At 44.4% G+C, this 21596-nt stretch overlaps 1 protein-coding gene across 1 annotated transcript in view; it reads right to left on the reverse strand.

The window, feature by feature from the left end:
* PDE1C (phosphodiesterase 1C, calmodulin-dependent 70kDa) overlaps positions 1-21596 on the reverse strand; it is a 430964-nt gene that overhangs the window by 299210 nt on the left and 110158 nt on the right. The window lies entirely within an intron of this gene.

Below are 21596 nucleotides of genomic sequence, written 5' to 3' on the forward strand. Positions count from 1 at the left end.
CAACGGTCGGCCGCCCGCGGGACCCTCGCCGGCCCGGGTCGTGGCCCCCCGGGGGCTCCGCGGAGGTCCGGCCCGGAGCTGTCCTTGCCCGCGCCCCTCACATGCCCGCCAGAGCCCGGCCCTTTCTGAAATCCTAACGCAAGTGACAGGGACGAAAGTAACCGCCCACACAACACACTTAGAAAGGCCTGATGGTTTCCTGCTAATGAAACTTTCTCTCTCTCTCTCTCTCATCTCTCTATCTCTCTACCTCTACCTCTATCTATCTATCTATCTATCTATCTATCTATCTATCTATCTATCATCTAACTCTATCTCTCCCTCTCTCGCTCATGCTGCAAAATAAAAAGGAGAAAATAAAGCGACAGTGGGCACATAGGGTCCACACTACTCCTGCAGGGCTCCCAATTGGCTCCTGTTGAGGCTGGCAAAGTTTCAGCTCCACAAAGCTGCAACTAACTGTCAGTGCTCCCCTAGGTCATTCATATTGTCAATAAAGTAGAATGCTCTGGAAGAGTGGGACCAGGAATATTGCTGGGAGGGGGAGGAGAGGGGAGTTAAGAGAGAGAGATGAAGAAAAAAGAAGAAGATGGGGAAGGGAAAAAGGAAGGGAAAGGAAAGAAAAGGAAAAGGTTGTGCTCGACCTGACTGCAGCCCTGACATGACAGAACTGGTCATCAGACTCCCTTCTAGGTGAAGCCACCACCATTTCCTAGGGGACATTTCAGTCGACCTGGGACTCAGGGTTCCTGAGACTCCGGATGCAGCATGCCCACTCAGTATCTTTCCTCACTGGCAGGTAATATTTCTTTCCTCACACTCCCAGGACTCTTTTCCATCCATCAGATAACTGCCTGCTTCTCAAAAGTAAGATAAACTTAAAGGTGAGGACTAGTTTTTCTTCACTGCTCAAGTAAATTTCCATTCATGTGACCTTGACCAAGGAACAAAACGATGGTGTGTAAATCCTAAATGCTCACCCATCTGGTAATTGGCATCCATTTTCCAGGAACTAGAGGTGCGAGTGATGAGGGTGGCATGGCTGGCCCACACATTCTAGCACAGAAGGTACGTGGTGCCACAAGGTGAGATGACAGACCCGTTTGATGAAAAATGACTTGCCTACTCACCTGCCACAGAATCTGAAGTCACCCTATTAAAGTCAGTCCTTAAAGATTTTCTGGAGGCACGTACATCTTCACTGAGTTAAGGCATTATGACCAGGCAAAGGTAACATTAAGCAGCCAATATTTTAACATGGAATTCATCTATTTGAAAAAAAACCCAATTACTCCTCCAGTGTCACCCAGCAGGGAACAGTAACCTGGGGTAAGAGGATGCCAAAAGAAGAAATTATTTTAGCGACTTGTTTTGGGGACAGAAGACAGGAGCATGGTTCCCAAATGGGGTATTTCCATCAGTGTGTGCACCTTGGGCAATCCGCTATCAGAATACAGAAGCATCCTAGTGGTAATAACAGCAAGCACGTATTGGAGTTCCACCCTCATGTAATAATCAAAACAACTCCATGAGGCAGATACTATTATTATCATCCCCATCTTATAATAAGAAAACTGAAGCACCAGCAGGTTTCCTAGACCTCCTACAAGAGAAGTGAACTAGAGAAGACCAGAGGTGGAGTGATGGCTCATTACCTTATCCTATACAATCTGTCCCCTTCACAGGATCCCACTTTCCACATCTGTAAAGTGAAGAATTTAGGTAAAAAATATATATATCTTATGTTTGTTCTGCCTTTATAATTCTTTGAGATCAGATGGAGAGACTTGGGGAAAGGAATTGCTGAAAAGAGAGATGATATTGCTGAATTGATATTTTAACTATGTCATGGTATCTCCAAGGACTGGCCTGGGATGCAAGGATAAAGAGAATGATAAAGGGTGACATTCACCTTCCTCCCACACCATGCCTGTGACTTTTTCCTAGTGTTAGTGGGACTTTGATTAAGTTAGAGAAAAGCAAATTTCAGAAGAAAAAGAAAAGGAACCACCTTTCACTGCAATTAAGCAAATCAGAGAGAAAAGACAAAAAAATCTTTTTAAAAGTTTCTGAAATGAGATTTTATTTCATTTTAGAAAATTTATTAAAAACTAAACATGTACTAGAAAGTTGGTAAAAATATAACTTTGCTTCATTTTAGAGCCATAATAGTTTTCAGAGCAGGAAGGGGCCTGAAAGCAATCTAGTTTAGAGGTATATACATTTTTGAAGCAACAGAATATTTTATTTCAAATATAATCTTACAAGGGACTTCAGTGGATACCTCAGCTCAAAAAATAAAGATAGAGCTGCTCTGGTTGAATGAGGAAGAGGGTAGTTAGTTCTCAGGGACACAGTCCACCTCTGCCTCCTCCTTTCCCCATCTCTGAGTGCCCAACACTCCCACTTTACAGATGAGAAAACTGAGGCCAAAGTACCACAGAATAACTTAAGATTCTTTGCTCCTAAATCACATTAGAAAGTAAGCTTGTTTTCTGTCAACAAAATATTACTATTTTTAGATGCACCATGTTATTGTGTCACTCAGGTTTCATTCTCTCTTTATCTGTCACAGACGGGGTATGTTTCCTGGTTGCAGCAACACTATATGCCACAATTTCTACTGGCATTTTGTTCAGAGGCAAGCAAAACACAGATGCAAACAGACCCAGAAATAAAACGTCTAAGAAAACGCAAAGCTACTCACAACTTTGGTTTGGAGATTAATTTCCATCATGACTTCCTAACCCAGCTTTTTGAGTAAGATTCTTTAGGAAATCTCATATGGTCAAACATCACTAAATACGTACAGACATGCATCCATACATAAATATTTATACACACATACATATATACATACATACATATATACATACATGCCAGCATAACTGACAATTTAAAATAGTCTCCCAAATATATACATAGTAACTTAGCCTAATTACTAGCAAACCTCTGCACTACCAGAATTAAGTGTCATAAAAGATTAGAAAGAAAGTGAGCTCCCTATCCCAAGCAGAGTTCAAGGAGAAGATGGATGATTGACAAGAGAGTAGGAATCAGGCTTTGCAGGCCTTAGAATGACCCCTCAGGTCCCTTTCAGCTCTAAGATTTCATGATTCCATCATGATCACAATAACCACAACCACCATCGTTACCGGTTATTGAGAACTAACGGTGCTAAGCACAACACAGGTTGGTTCATTATATCCTCAACAAAACATTTCAGTATATCCTGCCCATTTACAAGCAAAGACAGAAGAGGCTCCCAACAGTCGATAACTTTTGCAAAGACATGCAGCTAATAAGTGGCAGAGCAGGTTTCAATCTCAGACCTGAAGGCGAAGCTCATGTTCTTTTTCCTTTGTTATACCACGTCCCTGAATAAATATAAAAAGACTGGCAAAACAGTTTCTAATAGAGAGGGTGGGGCTGCAGGAGCACAGGGGAGGGGGTCACTAATACTGTGGGGAAATTAAGAAGGCTACACAGCGGAGGTGACATTTGAACTGGATCTTGAAGGTGATGAGAAGTTGCTTACATGGCAGGTAGTTGGAGACAGGTGATTCCAGAAAGAGGACACTGCAAGAAAAGAGACATAGAAACACCAGAAGGGGTGTCCAGCAATCCACAGTTTTATGTGGCTTGACTACAAATGTGTGACTAGGAACAGCAGGAGAAAATGCCGGATGGGTCAGGCAGACCCTTGTTGTCATAGAAGCAGCTGGGTTGGCTCCTGCAGATGTCGGGGCCAGGGGTGGCTCTAAGCAGGGGCAGCATGGTCATGTGTGGAGGGTACCTGCTTCCCCGAGCATGCCAAGCACAGCATGCCCTGAGGTCAGCTCTCCAAGAACCTGCCACAGGAGCATGCAACAACCAGGGGGCAGATGAGAACCAGGGCTCCAGGAGAGGAATCCGGCTGCCAACTACAAATGGGCTCCTCAGCTCACAAAAGAGGAAGGGCAAGACAAAGAAAATAGACAAAATCAGAAAGAGCGAAGCACTGCCTGCCTTAAGCAACCATCTTCCAGCGACAAGATTATGACTGCTTGCTTTGACCTCCCTGAAGCCAGCCTGTGCCCTTGATCCATTTTTCACGACTTGGCAGTGACATCATCAAGATAATCTGTTGAGAGGGAAATCCTGGAGACACATTTAGGACATTGGAAGTAGCCCCACCAGACACAGAAGCTCCTCCTTCCCACCCACACCAGATGTGACCAGCCCCCATAATGTACTGTCAACAGAGGCCGTTCCCTCCCTCTGGCTTCCCTTTCAGGCAAGGGGGCTCTCTGGCAACACTGTCACACTGCTTTTCCCTCTGAGGTCTTTTCTGTTTGATTTTGTGACTTGGAGCAGACCCTGTCCCAGGAACTGGGTGAAGGAAGAGTGGGTGGACTAGCTAAGCCCAGAGGCCTTCCACTCTAACCTCCCATCTGAAATGTGGCTCTGAGCAGCCAGCACCTCGACTACATGCCCAGCTAGTGGCCCAGACAGGTGGGAAGAGGAAACAGAAGAGACATGCTGGAGTTCCAGCTCAGGGGTGGCCCGACATAACATGCATGTGACCCACAGTTTTTACTCTTCTCTCTGGCAGGATCTTTCAATTGCTCTGAGGGAAGAGTTCATGTAATCCTTCCAACAGAGGTGGCACTGGCAAGGGATGACTCACCATGTGACCTAGGACAAGATCCTTCACTTCTCTGGCCATGCTGGACTGGGCTCAGTGACCTCTGGATCCCTTTTCAGTGCTCATATACCCTAATTTGAAAGCCACGGCCTGACCTGAGCTAACCAAGCTTTTCATGGATCCCAAAAAAGCTACAGGAAAACCTGAGTCTGACCCTCCAGGCTAGATTTGACTCTAATAGACATACCTAAGTCAGCCAATCGGAGCCATGTACCCCATACTTCTGAACAAAGTGATTGGTCTAGGTGGTGACATGTGACTCGGATCCAGCCTTGATTCCTTAGGGGGAATTTGAGGTCGTCATTGGGAAAAAAGAGATAACAAGCTACAAGGCTTGAGGTTATTTTGGCCCTGGGGTTATTATCTTTTCCACCATGTGGAAAAAGTATACCAGAAAGATGACATCAACACAGAGAAGATCAGAGAGAAGAACTAGAGAGACAAACAAATGTGAAAAGAACTTTTGAACCCCTTGATCCTACTATGCCTGAAATTAAACAATCCATGGAATTTTAAGTTACATAAACCAAAAAAATGCTTTTTTTTTTTTTACTTAAACTAGTTTGAATCAGATTTTTGTCATTAACAACTAGAAAAGTCCTAACTAATACAACTCCTCCAGTAAATGATTGTTGTAAAGAGTTAAAACAATGTATGGCCCAGTGCCTTGAGCATTAGAGGCTCTCATAAAATAGTAGTTCCTCTCCCATCTCATGCATCTGACAGCACACGAGGAGAAGGAAGCGGGAACACTGCACGGAACCTTGGGGTGAGCAGAGCACCCAATAAGGAGCCTGTATGATCTTGATAAACAGATACAGCAATAATTTTGATTCGATAACTTTTTGATAATGACATGCCCAAACATTGCCATATTACACACATTAGCCACACAAAACAATCCTGAAATGAATGAAATGCTTATTATTATCATTATCGTTAGTACTATCCCCAGTGTAGAAATGAGGCAGCTTAGGCCCAAGAGGTCTGCTGACGCCCTCAGGCTGGTCTGTTATCCTCCAGCTCATGCCAGGGCAGCACGACAGCAGAGACGTCCCAACTCCAAGCCCCTGTGGCCACTCTGCCTCCCGGAACACACTGCCAGCACAGCAGAATTAGCTTGGCTGTCCTAATGAAATTGAAATTTTTGTTCATGTAAAACTGCTGATGCTACAGCCAGCCAAATTCTGACCCAAATGTACATAAATCAGTGGGTTGTTTTTCCTATAGCTGTAAAGTAAATTTATTTGAATAGAGAAAACCTCAGAGCTAGGAGGGATCTTAGCAATCCTTTACCCAAGCTCCTGAAAGTCTACTGATAAAAAATGAGCAGCCCAATCAGGTTAAGTAACTGCACACATTGGTGGCAGAGTGGGGACTAGAAGCCATGTCCTGGGACTCTCAGCCCACTATCTCTTAGCTTTCTTCCAGGGTTTCAGGAATGGCTCTTGCTTCCATCTGAGGATTGGTTCAATGGTTTGCTCATAGGTAAGAAGAAATGCCCATTAAACGCATAGGTCATTGGCAAAGGCAACTTGAAGGAAGGGAGGTTTCTTGGGAAATGAATGAGTCAAACTAGAGAAGAGAGGCTCCGGGAAAGTAGAAACGTGAGTGGCAGCTCAGGTAATAACAAAGAACCTGATGCAATGGGTGTAAGGGGTCAAGAAAGGGACACTGGGAAAAGGTTGGATATGCAGCTGAGGTGGGCCTGGACCACCATATTAAAACTTAGGCTTTTTATGCTCTTGACAATAGGGAAGCATTAAATTTTGTTGAGCAGGTATGTGGTAGATGCAATATGGAATTTTCATTTGCAAGAAGGATAAAGGAAGGGTTTCAAAAATTGTTTTTAAAAGGCAATGAGAGGTCGAAGATTTGCAGATTCTTATCTCTATCTGTGATCTCACAGACAAATAAATGCTGGAACCTTTTAAACTCATTTATTCATTCAACACATTCAACAAACATTTGCTGAGTGTTTACTACGTGCCAGACACTCTGATACTAGGTATGCAACAGTCAATAAAAATACTTCATTCTCTACCATGGAGCTTCAATGTAATTGGGGAAATTAGATAGTAAACAGATTATAAAACAAAGCATACATCACTGTAAATGGTAAAAAGTGCTGAAAAGAAAGTAACAGCATGCAGTACAGATGGCAATGGGGATGGGACCTATTTACAAATAGGGTGGCATTTCAGCTCTCTATTGCTGTGTAACAAACCACCCTCAAAATTTAGGGGTGCAAAACAACCATTTTCTCCCTCTCATGATCATGTGGGTAGACCAGCCAGTTCTTCCACTGGTCTGGTTTGAGGTATCTCACGCAGCTGTAGTCAGATGGCAACTGGGACCAGAATACACAGTATGGTTTCACTCACATGTCTGGTGCCTTGGCAGTGACAGCTGGAAGGCTGGGACCTCTCTCTCTCTCCCCCTACATGGCTTCTCCACATGGTCTTACTGTGTGGCTAGCTTAGGCTTCTTTGCCTGGCAGCTAGATTGCAAGAGCAAGTGCTCCAAGAGGTGGGAGGCAAAAGCTGCCAGTCTTCTTAAAGACTGGACTCAGAACGGGCACAGCCTCACTTCTGCCACATTTGTCTGTTTGAAGCAATCAGTGGGAGAAGAAATAAACCCCACTTGTTGATGGGAGTGGGGAAGGGAGTGGCAGATTTTGCAGCTGTTTTTAAACCACCCAGGTAGTCAAGGGTGTCCTCCATGAGCAGGTGACATCTGAACCAAGACCTGCAGGAGACAGAGCTGCAGGTAACAAATAGGAGGAAAACACTTCTGACAAGAGGGAACAACACATACAAAGATTCTGAGGCAGGAAGGAGCTTGATGAGTTCAAGGGATTGCAATGAGATAAGTTGTGGCTGGAGGAGAGTGGCCTGTGATGAGGACAAGGAGGCAGGTGGGGAGCAGAGCAGAGCCTTGTGGGCAGATTTAAGGGTCCTCTCAGCTGTAGTCTCCTGTGGGCGGACATCACAAATGTCTTATCCATCACTCTTCCCCCAATGCAGAACAGATCAATTGACTGGTGACCAACTGGGCTTCTCGCTCAAATGTATTTCATTTACGGTCCAAGGTTAGCAATTTCCGGCCCATAAACTACAAGTGTACTGAAAGAGCAAACCCGAGACATGGAAACAAATGAATCTTCACCTAGACCTAAAGCTAACGCAGAGCTTTTTGGGGAAAGGCAATACACACCACCCAAAGCTGGCTTTCAGTGTATAAAGGATTAACTTTCAATTATCTGGCAGAGAACTGTAGTTTCCTGCCCCCTCCAGATAAGGGAAATGTTAGTTTTTGTGTGATTCAACAGACAAGGAGGAGAGGTATTAACTGCTCCTGACAGTATTTCAACATTGTCCTTGGGGACATCTAAGTGGTCCATGCTAGTCCTTGTGATTCTCAGAAGTGTGAGGATTTTTAAGACCCAGGAGAATAAAAGAATCATGTCTCTATGAATCCCTTCCACCCACGTGCTTTTAACAAATTCGTGCTAATAAAAAAAGACCCCGAAGGCACCTTGACTCAGCACGTAATCCTTCACGTGTACAGACTGACAGACCCGTAAGAAGTTGATATATGCTTATATTTCTACTTCTGAGATATAAACAGGCTCCCATAAGCAGAGAATGGGATTTGATTTATAGAGAGGAATGGAATCTTACAGGCACAATTTAAAAGTAATTAGCCTGCAAAGCGAATCTTGGCAAAAGACTCTCAACCTGTCTGTGAGCCACCAGTATCACCATGGAACCGGGTGGACTTTGACACGTAGAGCTGTGTGGCCTCCCCACTGCCTTGGCAAAATGTAAATGAAGAAATGAAAATTATTCACCTCAACAGGATTTAGGAAGCACTTGAGAATTTTAACCAAAGCATTAAAGGGAAAGAGTGCTGAGTCCTTGGAAATAGCTTCAATCAAGGCAATTAAGACCCTGTTAGAAACCATTCTGCCTTCACTATGGGTAAAGCAAACAAGGCCTTCTGAATCAGTGAGTCTCTAAATAGAAAGATTACGTTTAATGCTCGCCCGCCGCCCCCACCCCCCTACCCCCAAGCACAGAAAGCATTTGTGAAAAACAGTCCCCACCTCACCCACTCAAATAATAGCAAAAGCATTCCCTGCATCCTGCATGGAAATCAGTCTCATTTGCCATGGAGGTTCCTTCCCACTGATAATTAGATATTTCCTATATACTCCTATTCTATATATGATTCAGCCTATTAAAAACCAATCATTCTGCCAGATCAATTCTACAACTCTTATGAACGCTGTTACCGCCAGGGACTTCTGACCACTTTTGCTATTGATTTATTGCAGAATTCATTTGTCTCAAACAAAGTGCTGCAACTAGCTGGTCAGAGAGGAAATTTTAATGGCATAACCTTTTCAAAACTCCTCCACCTTCCAAGCAAAATCAAACTTGGTTCAGGATTTATTGACAGAGGGCGGTCATGTACTACAGGTGACCTCAGAAGTTTTATTTGGTAACTGTGGCTTTTAGAAACAACATTCTCATCAGAACGAAAATGTTTATGTCAGAATATTAGCAGGGAGACTTACATTGTTCAATTTCACTATAAATTTGATTAGGATTTCAGCTATAGCCTACCTTCCACCCTTTCTAGCTCTGGAAACCACTACCAATCAATGCATCATCAGAAATCATTTAAAACATAAAGAAAATAAGGAAAGAAGGAAAACCACTCCTTGGAAAACTGCAGAATATTTCAAGGCAAAAAGACTTCTGAAAATGTAGTGATTGGACTTTTCTCTTTTTAAAACCAATTAAGCAGGTGCTTAAATTTGAGAGCTTATTAGAGTTTGCACTTGAAATGTATGTGTCATGTAAATGCATGATTCTGGGAAACTTGGCAGCAAACTGGCGCCACATCATTTCATGCTGCCTGCAACATGAATTCGCGAGCTGAGCCCACCTCACCTGACATTTGCAAACATATGGGGCCAGACTTTTCTAACTGGCCTGGTCCGCCAAGGCGGTCTGAACCCCACAATGGCTAGGAGGCCCCATTTGTCCCAGCTGCTGTTAAACAGCACCAAATCAATATCCCATCAGACTGTGCTTTTCTGGCAGCAATTGCAATTGACAGTGCTCCCAAGGCTCTGTGACGTTGTGGGTGTTTGCAAAGCAGAGGAAAATCCCTCCCTGCATCGCCGGCTCTGACCTCACTCCAGCGGAGCGCACTTGCCTGTCTTTAATCACCCGTGAAATGGTGCAGGGGAGAAGCCGGGCGGAGGAGATGCTGCCAGGAAATAACCCACGGGACGACCAGATGTGACTCATGCTTTTCACCTTTGCAGGGAAGTACATTTTGGAGCAGGATTGCACTCTGGCTTGCCTCCGAGGGACACAAGAGAGACAAAATACCCTTCCTGTTCTCAGCAGAGAAGGACCGTGCAAATGCAGCAAAAGAAGGCAGCCAATATCAATAATGCACCGGGACCCATGGCTGACACATTTTTCAGCTATCTGGGTACCTGAGCAGTTAAAATATAGCTGTAAAAGGCCATGCTTGGACAGAGCCATCACTGTTACTGAAAGGGCAAGTTTAACCCTGGATGGTTTCCAGAGGCTGTATCCCAATCTCTCTTCCTTCCCTAAACATAAATACTGCTACCAACACAAGTAATAGTGGTAACAACAGCTACTACTTATTGTATGTATGTTGTATGTACTACCCTTTTTGCAAGCATAATATCCCACGAAATCCTCACACTGGAACTTTAAGTAACTCGACCAAGGTCATACAGTAAGTGCAGAACTGGATGTGCACTGAAGCCTCTCAGAAGTAGGTATTTTTGGTGCCAGTTGCAAGGCTGTGTGTGTCTGATGCACAAACAGCCCTCTGACTCGAAGCCCTCTGACGATGCTCCTGTGACCATGCAACTACTGACCAGCTCACACCATCTTTAAGCAGCTTAACAGTCAAGAGTGAGGAGACAAAGTAGAGGGGAAACCATTCTCCCGGGGCTACAGCTGCAGACAGGGGAATTGCTGAAATAAAAAGGTCCTACAGTTCTCGTTACAGGAACGGCTTCAGTCATTCACATGAGGGTCTGCAGACTGACCTTCAGCCTCAGAATGCCACAGCATGGCTGGACTGGTTCCCAAGACCTCGGGGGGGGGGGGGCACAGCTTCCAGCAGCTTAACAGTCAAGAGTGAGGAGACAAAGTAGAGGGGAAACCATTCTCCCGGGGCTACAGCTGCAGACAGGGGAATTGCTGAAATAAAAAGGTCCTACAGTTCTCGTTACAGGAACGGCTTCAGTCATTCACATGAGGGTCTGCAGACTGACCTTCAGCCTCAGAATGCCACAGCATGGCTGGACTGGTTCCCAAGACCTCGGGGGGGGGGGGTGCACAGCTTCCACAGGGAGGCAATGCTTTCTTCCCAAGGGTTTCCAATGGCAAAAAAGGGAGTATCTAAGCATGCTGAGCAATGTGTGGAATCTTCGAAATTGAGTCAGGGTCCCCAGATAACATACCCAGGAAACTCCTCTGTCACCACAATCCATTTTCTTACTTTTGCCCAACAAAATTTTCCTTCTCTCCAAGAGGAGAGGAGAGACCACAATAAAAATTGTTCTTACTTGCTTCGTTAAGGCAGGACAAAATCGTTTCTTGCTAGCATTTTTTTGCCTTTTAACTACTCCCATTCGTCTCATCTAGTTTTCATCCTTTGCATCTCGCAAGAGATGCAAGAAATCAAAAGAAAACATTTTCCTGGAATGATACATGGAAATGAAAACAGAATGAGGGGAGCTGAGATTAAATGCTACAGAGCTGAAAATAATGTGTGAAGCTAAGTGAGCTGGCAGCCTTATGTTAATAACAAATAATAACAATAGTAAAATAACACTCCTGCATTTATCTCCCTTTGGGACCGTCCTTTCTCAAGCATTCCAAATCACAGCACAGACTTAACGCTGAGAGCCCGAGAGGCTCTGCCCTCTGTGATCTGCGTTCATCCTGGATTAATGAAGAAGCCCTAACACCTGTGCTCACACTTCTTACACTGTCATCCCAGCTGTGGTTTTGTCTGTGTGGGAGCAAGCCTCCAAATTCCAGCAGCACTAGGGGGTCAGAAGGCAATGACCTTGACAGGCACAAGCTTTCCTCTCATCACCCAAGAAGCTCAGGGAACTCAGCACCAACACCAGGCAAAAGCCATCTTCCACCCTCAAATTAATCATCATTTCAGAGTTTCCATTTCAAATCTTTGTTTAGAGAAGTCCAGAATAGCAGACCAATCATGGAGCTTTGGAAAGGTTTTAAACTTGTATGAATCAAGGACACCCTTTGAGAATCTGATAAAAGTTACATACACTTTGCCTCTACCTATTTAAATAAACTGTGTATACTACAACTTGCGTACGTTTTTAGGAGGCTCTTGGACCTTCCTAAAGCTCATCCAGCTCCCTTCCCAAAAATCCTGCTGTGGCTCAATGGCGTGTGTTGAGCACGCATGGGTGTGTGTGTGTGTGTGTGTGTGTGTGTGTGTGTGTGTGAATTTAGTTTGTCTTGGCACTAAAAGAAAATGGTATGAACTAAAAGGGAATGATAAATAACAAAAAATATATTCAAGCTCTTCAGAAAGGGAACTGTATTTAATGAGCACCAAATTGGTGGCAAGTTCCTTACCAGGCATCTTGTACATGTTCTGGCACTGTATCCTCTTTACTGCATAAGAACAAGAACTGTGCCTTCATATCCACCTGTCTATCCCCAATGCCTTTCACAACGCTGGTGTTAACTGCCTACCTGCTGAGTGAATTAATTATTACTATTCTGTAGATGAGGAAACTGAGACTCTGGAAGGTTAAGTAACTTTATACAAATCAGGCAAAGACTAAATGGTAGAGGTGGAATTTGAACTCAAGTCTGCCTGTGCAGCTTTCCCCCGTGCCTTGGTGAACATTTGATGCAATCTTCTCTGAAACTAAAGCAAAGACATAAAGGTAAGAAACAACTAAATTATCTGCTGTGTTGGTGGCCAGAGCTGTGGGGAAAAGGCAAAGTCGAGTAGGGGGACTGGGAGAACGTGAAGTGGGGCGGGCAGGTAGCAGGATCTACCAGGGTGGTCAGAGTTGGCCTCAATGAGAAGGCGAGATTTGAGCAAAGCCTTGAAGAGGGTGAGGGAGGGAGCAGAAGAGTAGGCCAGGCAGGAGCCACAGCCAAAGCTGCCGGAGCACTGAAGGATGCCCGGAGGCTCAAAGAACAAGGTGGCTAATGTGGCTGGAGTTGGGAAAGGTGGGGGGTGAGTAACAGGAAACGAGGCTGGAGAACCAATGGGGGGCTGAGGAAAGCTCAAGTGTCATACGTTGCCAAGACTCTGGCATTTACTCAGAGTGAAATGGGGCTCATTGCAAGATTTGGAGCAGAGTAGGGACATGATCTGACTTCCACTGTATAAAGACCACTTCAGCTTCTGGGTTGAGAATAGATGGTGGTAGGGGTGAGGAGCAGGAGAGGAAGACCAGGTGGAGGCTACATCCAGTTATCCAGGTGAAAGATGACAGTGGCTGGGCCAGGTGGGCAGCCAAGGAGATGGAAAGAAGTATATTTTGGATATGTGAGAGGAGAGAGGAGTTTAAGATGACTCCAAAGTTTTTGGCCCAAGGAACAAAAGTGACATCTGTTTAGGCTCATCCCTACAGTCTAAGAAAGCCTGCTGTCTGGTTCACAAGGCCCCTCAGCCGCCCAAGAGAAACAATATGATGTTTTACAGTTTCCAAAGTGTTTCCTTTTTTTCACAACAGCCATGCTTACTCCGTGTAGGCTGTGAGAAAAGAGGGAAGAAGGAGTCCTTAAAAAGTGCGTGTTGTTCATTTTCTCTGCACTTTGTAAAGCAGCCTTGGAAAGCGTTGCCTCTGCTGTGCCCCCTGCCTTCAGGGCTGAGGCCGCATGGTCTCTCCTGCCCTCCTGGATGCCAGATCACCTGCACCCACCCCTGCTGGCCACTGAGCACTGGGGCTTTCAACCAGCTTTCTAAGGCAGGGAGCTCTGGGCCGGTGCTGACTTCCAGGTGACACTAACCTGACACCAAGAGTGAGAGACCAGGGCGGTCTCTCTCCCCCAACAAAAACTGCAGGCACTTCTGGTTTGCCTGGGCCGCCAGGCAAACGTCAAGCTGCCTGCTCTGGACGCAATCACGAAGGAGGCCAGAGCTCGCTTCCAGACCCCGCTGCTTGGCCAGGGAGACAATCTGCGGGAGGTCAAAACAGAAACTGCCAACGGTTTTGCAGAGGGTGAGTCTCCCACTTATGTGTTTTCAGGGTTTGCTTTCAAAAATGCTAAAACAGAAAAGCCAAGATGATAGAAAAACTATATTTTTGTGAGGAAAAACTTATTGCACCTCTACACCATGCAAGGCACTAAGTTGAGTATTTTTAAAAGGGCTGTCTCACAGAATCCACACAGCATCCTGGGAATTCAGCATTATTGTCTCTATATCGCTGAGGAGAAAAGTTTAAAGAGGCTAAGTAATTTGTCCAAAGTGATTCACTAGTCAGTACAGATGTCTGACTTCAAAGTCCAGCTTTCACAACAGCTGCCTCCAGGGTGACCCACCATCCAGTCTGCCTGGGACTAAAAGGACTCCTGGGATTTTCAGTTTTAAATGCAGGAAATTCTCAGGCAAACCAGGAGAAGACGGTCATCCTCACTGCCTCTTTGAACTAAAGAACGCACACAGAAAATGAAGTCATTTCAGGAAAGCTTGGAAGATTATGCAGAATAACTACCTGGGGGTTCACCTTTCAGAAGAGCAAGTTCCTTTTCCACCCAGTTCACAGCCAATCTTCTACAATCCCAAGTGTACCCTTGGTGAGACTTCGCTGCAGAACACTGATCTTCAGTTTCCCACACGTTCAACCCCGTGAGGAACCCCAGCCCATGATCACTTCCTCCAGCTAACTCTCAAAACAGGCTTTCCAGTTGTGAGTGGTCCCAAAATCTAGTTCCCTTTTGCATCTGTCTGCTGCAAAATGTCAACTGCATCTCTTGCTCTGGTCATTATAATTTATACCCCTGATGAATTTTGACTCTGGCCCAGGATCTTTCTGAGGAGATGTCACTAGATTCAGAGATTTGGGAAGGTGGCTGGACATCTCCAGAGCCTGGGTTGCACCACGTGCTAGTACTGCTCATTCATCCATCCCACCAATGTTCACACAACCTTGGGCCAGGCCTAGAGCGTCTGTCTTCACATGACTTTCTTCAACTGGCAAAGGGCTCTCTCTTCAAGGAGTCTCACTGGAATCATGTCCTGAGGACTGAGATTGTGACAGATAATGTAGAAGACATTATCCTCCTCTTCATTATCCAGCCACTTGATCAAGGAAACTAGGAGCAGAAAATAAGCCACGACAATGGAGTGTTGCACTGGACCCGGTGGGCTCTGAGCAGCTTTGGAACACTGCTGACAGGGTGGGCCCCAGTACACCTCTCTCCACAGGCTGGGAGCACAGGAGGGCACAATCTTCGACTCTCCTCTCAACCTCTGAGATAATGCCCAAGTGGAAGGGAAGTCACTCTGAGCCAGGAATAGATGGAAAGCCTCCTCCTTCTCCAGTAGGACTGTCTGAGCCACCTGCCTGTCTCTCTCTTGCTCACACAAGTGTCCCCTGTTGCAGTGCTATGCAGCGATGGTCAACAACTGGCTCTTGGGGCTGCGGGTGAGGGTGGGGAGAAGCCCTTATTTGCAGCATTTGATGATTCCTGTGGTGTAAATACTCCCACCACAGCCAATTCCAAGCCACCAACATGATGTCACTGGACAGAGCTGGGAAGAGATGCTGAGACTCGCCTCTCCCGAGCTGCCTCCAGCACCCCAGCTCTCCAGTCCTCACATGAAGAACTCACCTCCGAATCCTTGCTCAGTCAAGCTCTCCTGGTTCTTGAACGAGGGAGGAGGAGGATTTTGCTGTTGTAAGAACACAAGGGACGCACATGACATTTTGCTTGACTAGTGGATGGTGTGTGGATTTTTACTCCTTAAAGTCAGGTAATTTCTTCCTCTACTGCTAAACAAGTTCATGTGCATAATTTCAGAGCAACTTGAAAAACTGAAAGAGGGGAAGCAGTGGTGATTAAATAGATTGAAAAAACAGCCCCAGAGTGATTAAGAGGCTGCCAACCTAACAACTAAATCTGAGTCCCAAGCCCTGTTCATTCTTTATTCATTTGGTTAAGTACTGCCCACACATCCCCACAGAGGAGCCCGAGGGTTCTGTCTGCAGCGTGAGTGTGATGACGGGCTCCCAGCTCTGAGTCTTTCTGTGGCTCCCTGTCACTCATGGGATGACATCCCAGATATGTAGCAGGGTGCACAGGCTGCCTTTGCCCTGACCCCCACTTTCTTTCCAGCTTGATCTCCTGTTCTCCACCTCTCCTCACCAGCACAGCACCCTGTCTAACCTCCAGCCACACTGCTGGGAGTTTCCCTAAAATGACTGGCTCTTTCACAGCCCTGGCCTCAATTACACCTTGCCCTGCATCATTATTTAGGACAGTCCTCCTTTGTGCCCAGCCCCCATGCCCTGCTAAGATCCACATATCTTCCTACTAATTTATTGTCCTTTTTCTTTAGAAGACAATCTGCCCCCCTAGACTGTCAGCAAACTCCTTGCAGGCAGGGATTGGTCTACATTTGTCCTGTAGAACACACAGGAAATTTATAATAAATGTTTGCTGAATCATTAAGAAAGACAGTCCTGCGGCTCAAAAAAAATTTTCCATGCTCAGATTGCCAGAAGACTAAAAATCTTCTTGGGAAAGAAACCAGACAATAGTGGCATTTCTGATGAGGGGCGGACCCTTGTCAGAGGGGGAAACAGGGTGAGGTCAGACAACAATCAGAGTGTGATCCCACAACAGGCAGGTCTGCCGCCCCTCTATGGGCGCACATTCAACCCCACCTTCATCTTCAGATCCTTCCCTCCAGACAGTGGCCTCTGAGATGTGTCACTCTTGGCAGCCTTCCTGTGCTAGGACTGGTCTGCCCTTTGCTGCTGTCATAGTGCACAGCTGCAGAGGCTATGCAACTTAGCCGGAAACACACCAGCCTTGACCTGCTCAGGGAACAGCAAGTTGGACACAAGTGCTGATTATCATAGCTTGATGGCTCACTCTGGGCCTGAAATACACGTGCGGCTTTGCTTCATCCCTCCAATGTACCCAGTATGCTGCTTCTAGCATGGATGATCTTCAGCAACTCAGTTTGCAGAATTAGAAAGCTGCTTCTGGGGAAGCTTCTCTTTCTATTTCCTGAACTTCAGAACCATGGTGCCTCAGACATTGACTGTCCTTATGTAGATATGGATATACCCTCGCCCCAGATGAGACCTCAACAAGCTAGTTTGTAAGTAAACTGCCTATGGAATAGCAAGATACAAGGTACCTCACCCTGACTCCTCTCCAGCCTCAACAAGTACCAAGTCCAAACCTCTACCCCACGCTTAAGCCAATATTTCCTGTAATGTTATGTTGCAAAGAACTATTAATTAGCATCATAAAAACAGTCTTTGCTCAAATAAGTTATAAAATGCTGGGTTACAAGATATGAAAAGGGTACCTTTAATGGACAACATCTGAGAGTGTTAACTTGCTAAGTTGTACTATGAACCTCCAAAATGGGGTATGGAATGCAGTGTTCCCCAGATGTCATGGACTTTGGGAAGCCCCCTCACTCGTGCCTCGTGTGGATCATCTTTTGGCACTGATGCTCTGCCAACATAACTTTGGGAACCCAGCTTTGGCTTCATAAACTCATTTGGTCACTGAGCGGCAAGGCATTCCAACCAAAGCCAAGGAGAGGAGGGATCAATGGTTTGGGAAAATGTTTTTTAAAGCTCGCATCAAGGCTGACCCCATGGCGCACCCGGGATAGTGCTGAACTGGGAGTGCAGCAGCGCTCCCGCCGCGGGTTCGGATCCTATATAGGATGCCCGGCTCGCTCACTGGCTGAGCGCGGTGCGGGCGACACCAAACCAAGGGTTACGATCCCCTTACCGGTCACAAAAAAAAAGGGGGAAAAAAAAAGCCCACATCAGTGGGGGCTACTGGGTGAAGTCAGAAAACAGAATGTTAAACAGAAAATATTAAAATATCTCCAAAACAAATTTTTAGAATTCTTACTTGTAGAACCATAGAGGGTATAAAACATTGCCGAGAAAATAAACTGTTCACGCCCCTGACACCTCATCAATCCTCATCATGGTAGAACAAGCACAGGCTTGGGAATTAGTACACCTGTGTTCAAATCCTGGCTCTGCTCCTATGCACTGGCTGTAAATCTGCCTTGCAGGGCTGTTGTGGGAATTAAATAAGACAATGAACACCATCATATAATAATAATCAACAAAAACATGCCTTAAAATTATTTTTTTCTCAAATGCTGAGTGACGTTGAGCATTTTTTCATGTGTCTGTTGGCCATTCGAATATCTTCCTTTGAGAAATGCCTATTCAGCTCCTTTATCCATTTTTTAATTGAGTTATTTGTTTCTTTACTGTAAAGTTGTTTGAGTTCCTTGTATATTCTGGATATTAATCCTTTGTCAGATGTATATTTTGCAAATATTTTCTCCCACTCTGCTGGCTGTCTTCTCACTCTGTTGATTGTTTCTTTTGCTGTGCAGAAGCTTCTTAGTTTGGTATAATCCCATTTGTTTATTTTTCCTTTAATGGCCTGTGCTTTTGGGGTCATATTCATGAAGTCTGTACCCACTCCTACTTCCTGGAGTGTTTCCCCTGTGTTTTCTTTAAGGAGTTTTATTGTTTCAGGATCTATATTTAATAAATAAATAAATAAACACACAAACAAATAAAGGGTGGGTGGGGGAAAGAAGACACAACAGTCAAAACAATTCCCTGAACTTGTTAAGACAAGTGAAGAGATATGATGTAGTGGAGGGGGGAAGGGAGACAGGGAGAGGAGAAAGAGGAACGGGTAAAGGGTCACAAAAATCAACTACAATGTATATTGAGAAGCTAAAATTTTTAAAAAATTTATTTTTTTCTATGGTATGGAAAACATCCCACTATTTCTTATGCAAATAACTTGTGCTCTGTATAGAAATGATGGCTCTATTTGAAGCTCTAGTATATGTCCTGGTCTACAGAAAATCTCTGGTAGGGTTCTCCAGAGAAACAGAACCATATATATATATATATATATATGGAGAGGGAGAGAGAAATTTATTTTAAGGAATTGGCTCACATAATTATGAAGGAGGAGAGGTCCCAACATCTGCATTTGACAAGCAGTGACCCTGGAGAACTGATGGTGTACTTACAGTCTAAATGCCAGCAGGCTCAAGATTCAAGAAAAGTTCAAGCTTCAGAAAAGATCAATGTCCCAGGTCAAGCAGTCAAGCAGGAGAAGTTCCCTGACCTATTCAGTCTTCTGGTTCTCTTTAGGTCTTCAACTTATCAGGTCAGGCCCACCCACATTAGGGAGGGCAATCTGCTTTGCTCAATTTACTGACTCAAATGTTGATCTCATCCAGAAACACCATCATAGACATAGTCAGAACAATGTTGGGACAAATATCTGGGCACTCTGTGGCCCAGTCAAGATGACACATAAAATTAACCATCACAACATTTAAATATACCAATGAAATTAACTAGGTTGAGTAAATCTGGGATTTGGGGCTATCAGAAGACCAAAGTGCCAAGCAGTAAGTTGGAATGCCAAATGACAATGCAGCTCCAGTGCTGAGATGCCTAAATAACATTTAGTAATCATCTAGTAAAACTAGCTAGAATGAACTATTCAGCAATTTTGTCCACTGCCCACTGACTGACACCCAAAGATCAGAAGATCATGGCTCCAACCTCATTGCCAACATTTGGAAAACTACAAACAAGAAGGAAAATATTCTGAGCCATCTAACAAAGCATCCCATGTTGAAATGAATGTTTTGTTTCACTTTGTTTGTTTTTAATTAGATAGCCCTGTCTTATTTGTACATTAAAAAAAAAAAGAAGCACTAAGCAAATCTCTTCCAGCACTGATAAAAATGAGCAATGAGAGAGCACAACCAAGACTGAGAAATGGGTGGGTGAGCACAAAGAACAGTTGTCACAATCACTAAAACCTCAATTAATGAATGTGCAGAAAATAGAATAATTTAGACCCCCTCACCTCAGGCCCAATTGGGGATGATGCAGCACATTCTTTGTAAACAAGTTGTGTGTGGGTGGAATTAGTGCACATGTGCACCCATGTATCTTTTTAGTTTGTTGCTAGTGTGTGTTCTTGAGTTTTGTGAAGCAGGCTGGGCAGCAGAGAGCTTGCGTCTAAAAATAGAGCATGTTTACTTTGCTGGCAGCTGCTCAGTTTTTCTTTGGATTTTGCCAGTAGCAGTGGAGTTTCTGAGTTTCTCTTTGTACTGCCTAGCTCTCAGATGTGTATGTGCTGAATAAAGACAAGTCCTACTTCAACCAAGGCTCCAAGGACCTTTTTGCCGGTTACCTAGCTCATAGACAGGCATGTGAAGGGTTTGTGACCCAGTCTGGACAACGGGCTTGAGGGGTCTGTGAGCTCCAGACCCAGCCCTAGCTCTGCAATGAGACTCTAACTAAAAGCTTCATTCTTCTGGGCTCTCCACACTCCACTTTTAGTAGGAACACAAACCACAAGGTAGTGCAGCATGAAAGGGGAGAGAAACCAAACGTTTCTGAGTGCTAGTGTGCCAGGTACTGTGTCAAGCCCTTTTAAAGACACTGACCCACATAATTCTCACCACAACCCTGAGACAGGTAAGCATTTAGTTTCTCCATTTCATAGATGAGAACTAGGTTTCGGTGGATTCTTTTGGTTTTTTGTTTATGGATTCTTGAGGACTTTCTGGGATAAGAGAAGACCTATACATCTTGGGCCTGCAAGAGACCTTTGAGCAATTTCTTCCAGGATCACTCCATTTTCTCTCTGCTATTGAATGGGACCACAGTTCTTCTAAAGCACTGAACTATCTGGTCAAGTTGGTCCCCTGTTGTTGAAATTAAAAACATCTACTTAATGCCATATAAACAAATGTTAAACTCTAGGTAAGATATTTACAATGAAGCGTTTAGGGGGAAAGATACTGATGTCTTCAAGTTACTTTGAAATGCATCCAAAAACAACATGGGGGGAAAGTAATATGGACTTATGGATGATAGAGAAATGGATAAGTGGATAAACTTGTGGAAAAGTAAATATAGCAAAATGTTAATTGTAGAATAAAGATGGTGGCTATATGATGTTCCCTATATAATTCCATCATCTTAAGGAGATATTTGAAATTTTTCATTTAAAATGTTGAGGATCCATAAAGAAAGAAAGTGGAATGGTGGTTGCCAGGGGTTGGGGGAAAGGGAAGAGTTTGCGATGATAAAAAAGTTCTGGAGATGGATGGTAGGGATGGTTGCATGGCAATGCGAATGTACTTCATGCCACAGAATTGTACACTCAAAAAGGGCTAGAATGGTAAATTCTATGTTATGTATATTTTACCACAATAAAAATAAATTAATAATGTAATCTTTAAATGTTGGGGGGGAAAGCAGTGGATTATTCTGAAAGTTTGCTACAGTAGTAACGATTGCTCTTGACATTACACAGAAAGGATAGAACAACAAGAAAAGACAGATTTACAAATATTGTTGCATAAACATTAAAAAAAAATGAAGTAAAGTATATTGAATAAGCCAGACCAAAAAAAAATGGATCTTTCTGAAAATGAAAGTTGTACACAGATTTGGTTTCAGTAGAAGAAAGTACTGGAGGGAGGAGATGTTACCTTTGCCCTTTTAAAGGACCCTGAACTGAATCAGAAATCTGCTGCTGCTTCCAAAAATTTTCACTGCATGACTGTTCTG

Source organism: Galeopterus variegatus, unplaced genomic scaffold (assembly GCF_000696425.1).
Source record: "Galeopterus variegatus unplaced genomic scaffold, G_variegatus-3.0.2 Scaffold785, whole genome shotgun sequence".
Taxonomy (NCBI): Eukaryota; Metazoa; Chordata; class Mammalia; order Dermoptera; family Cynocephalidae; genus Galeopterus; species Galeopterus variegatus.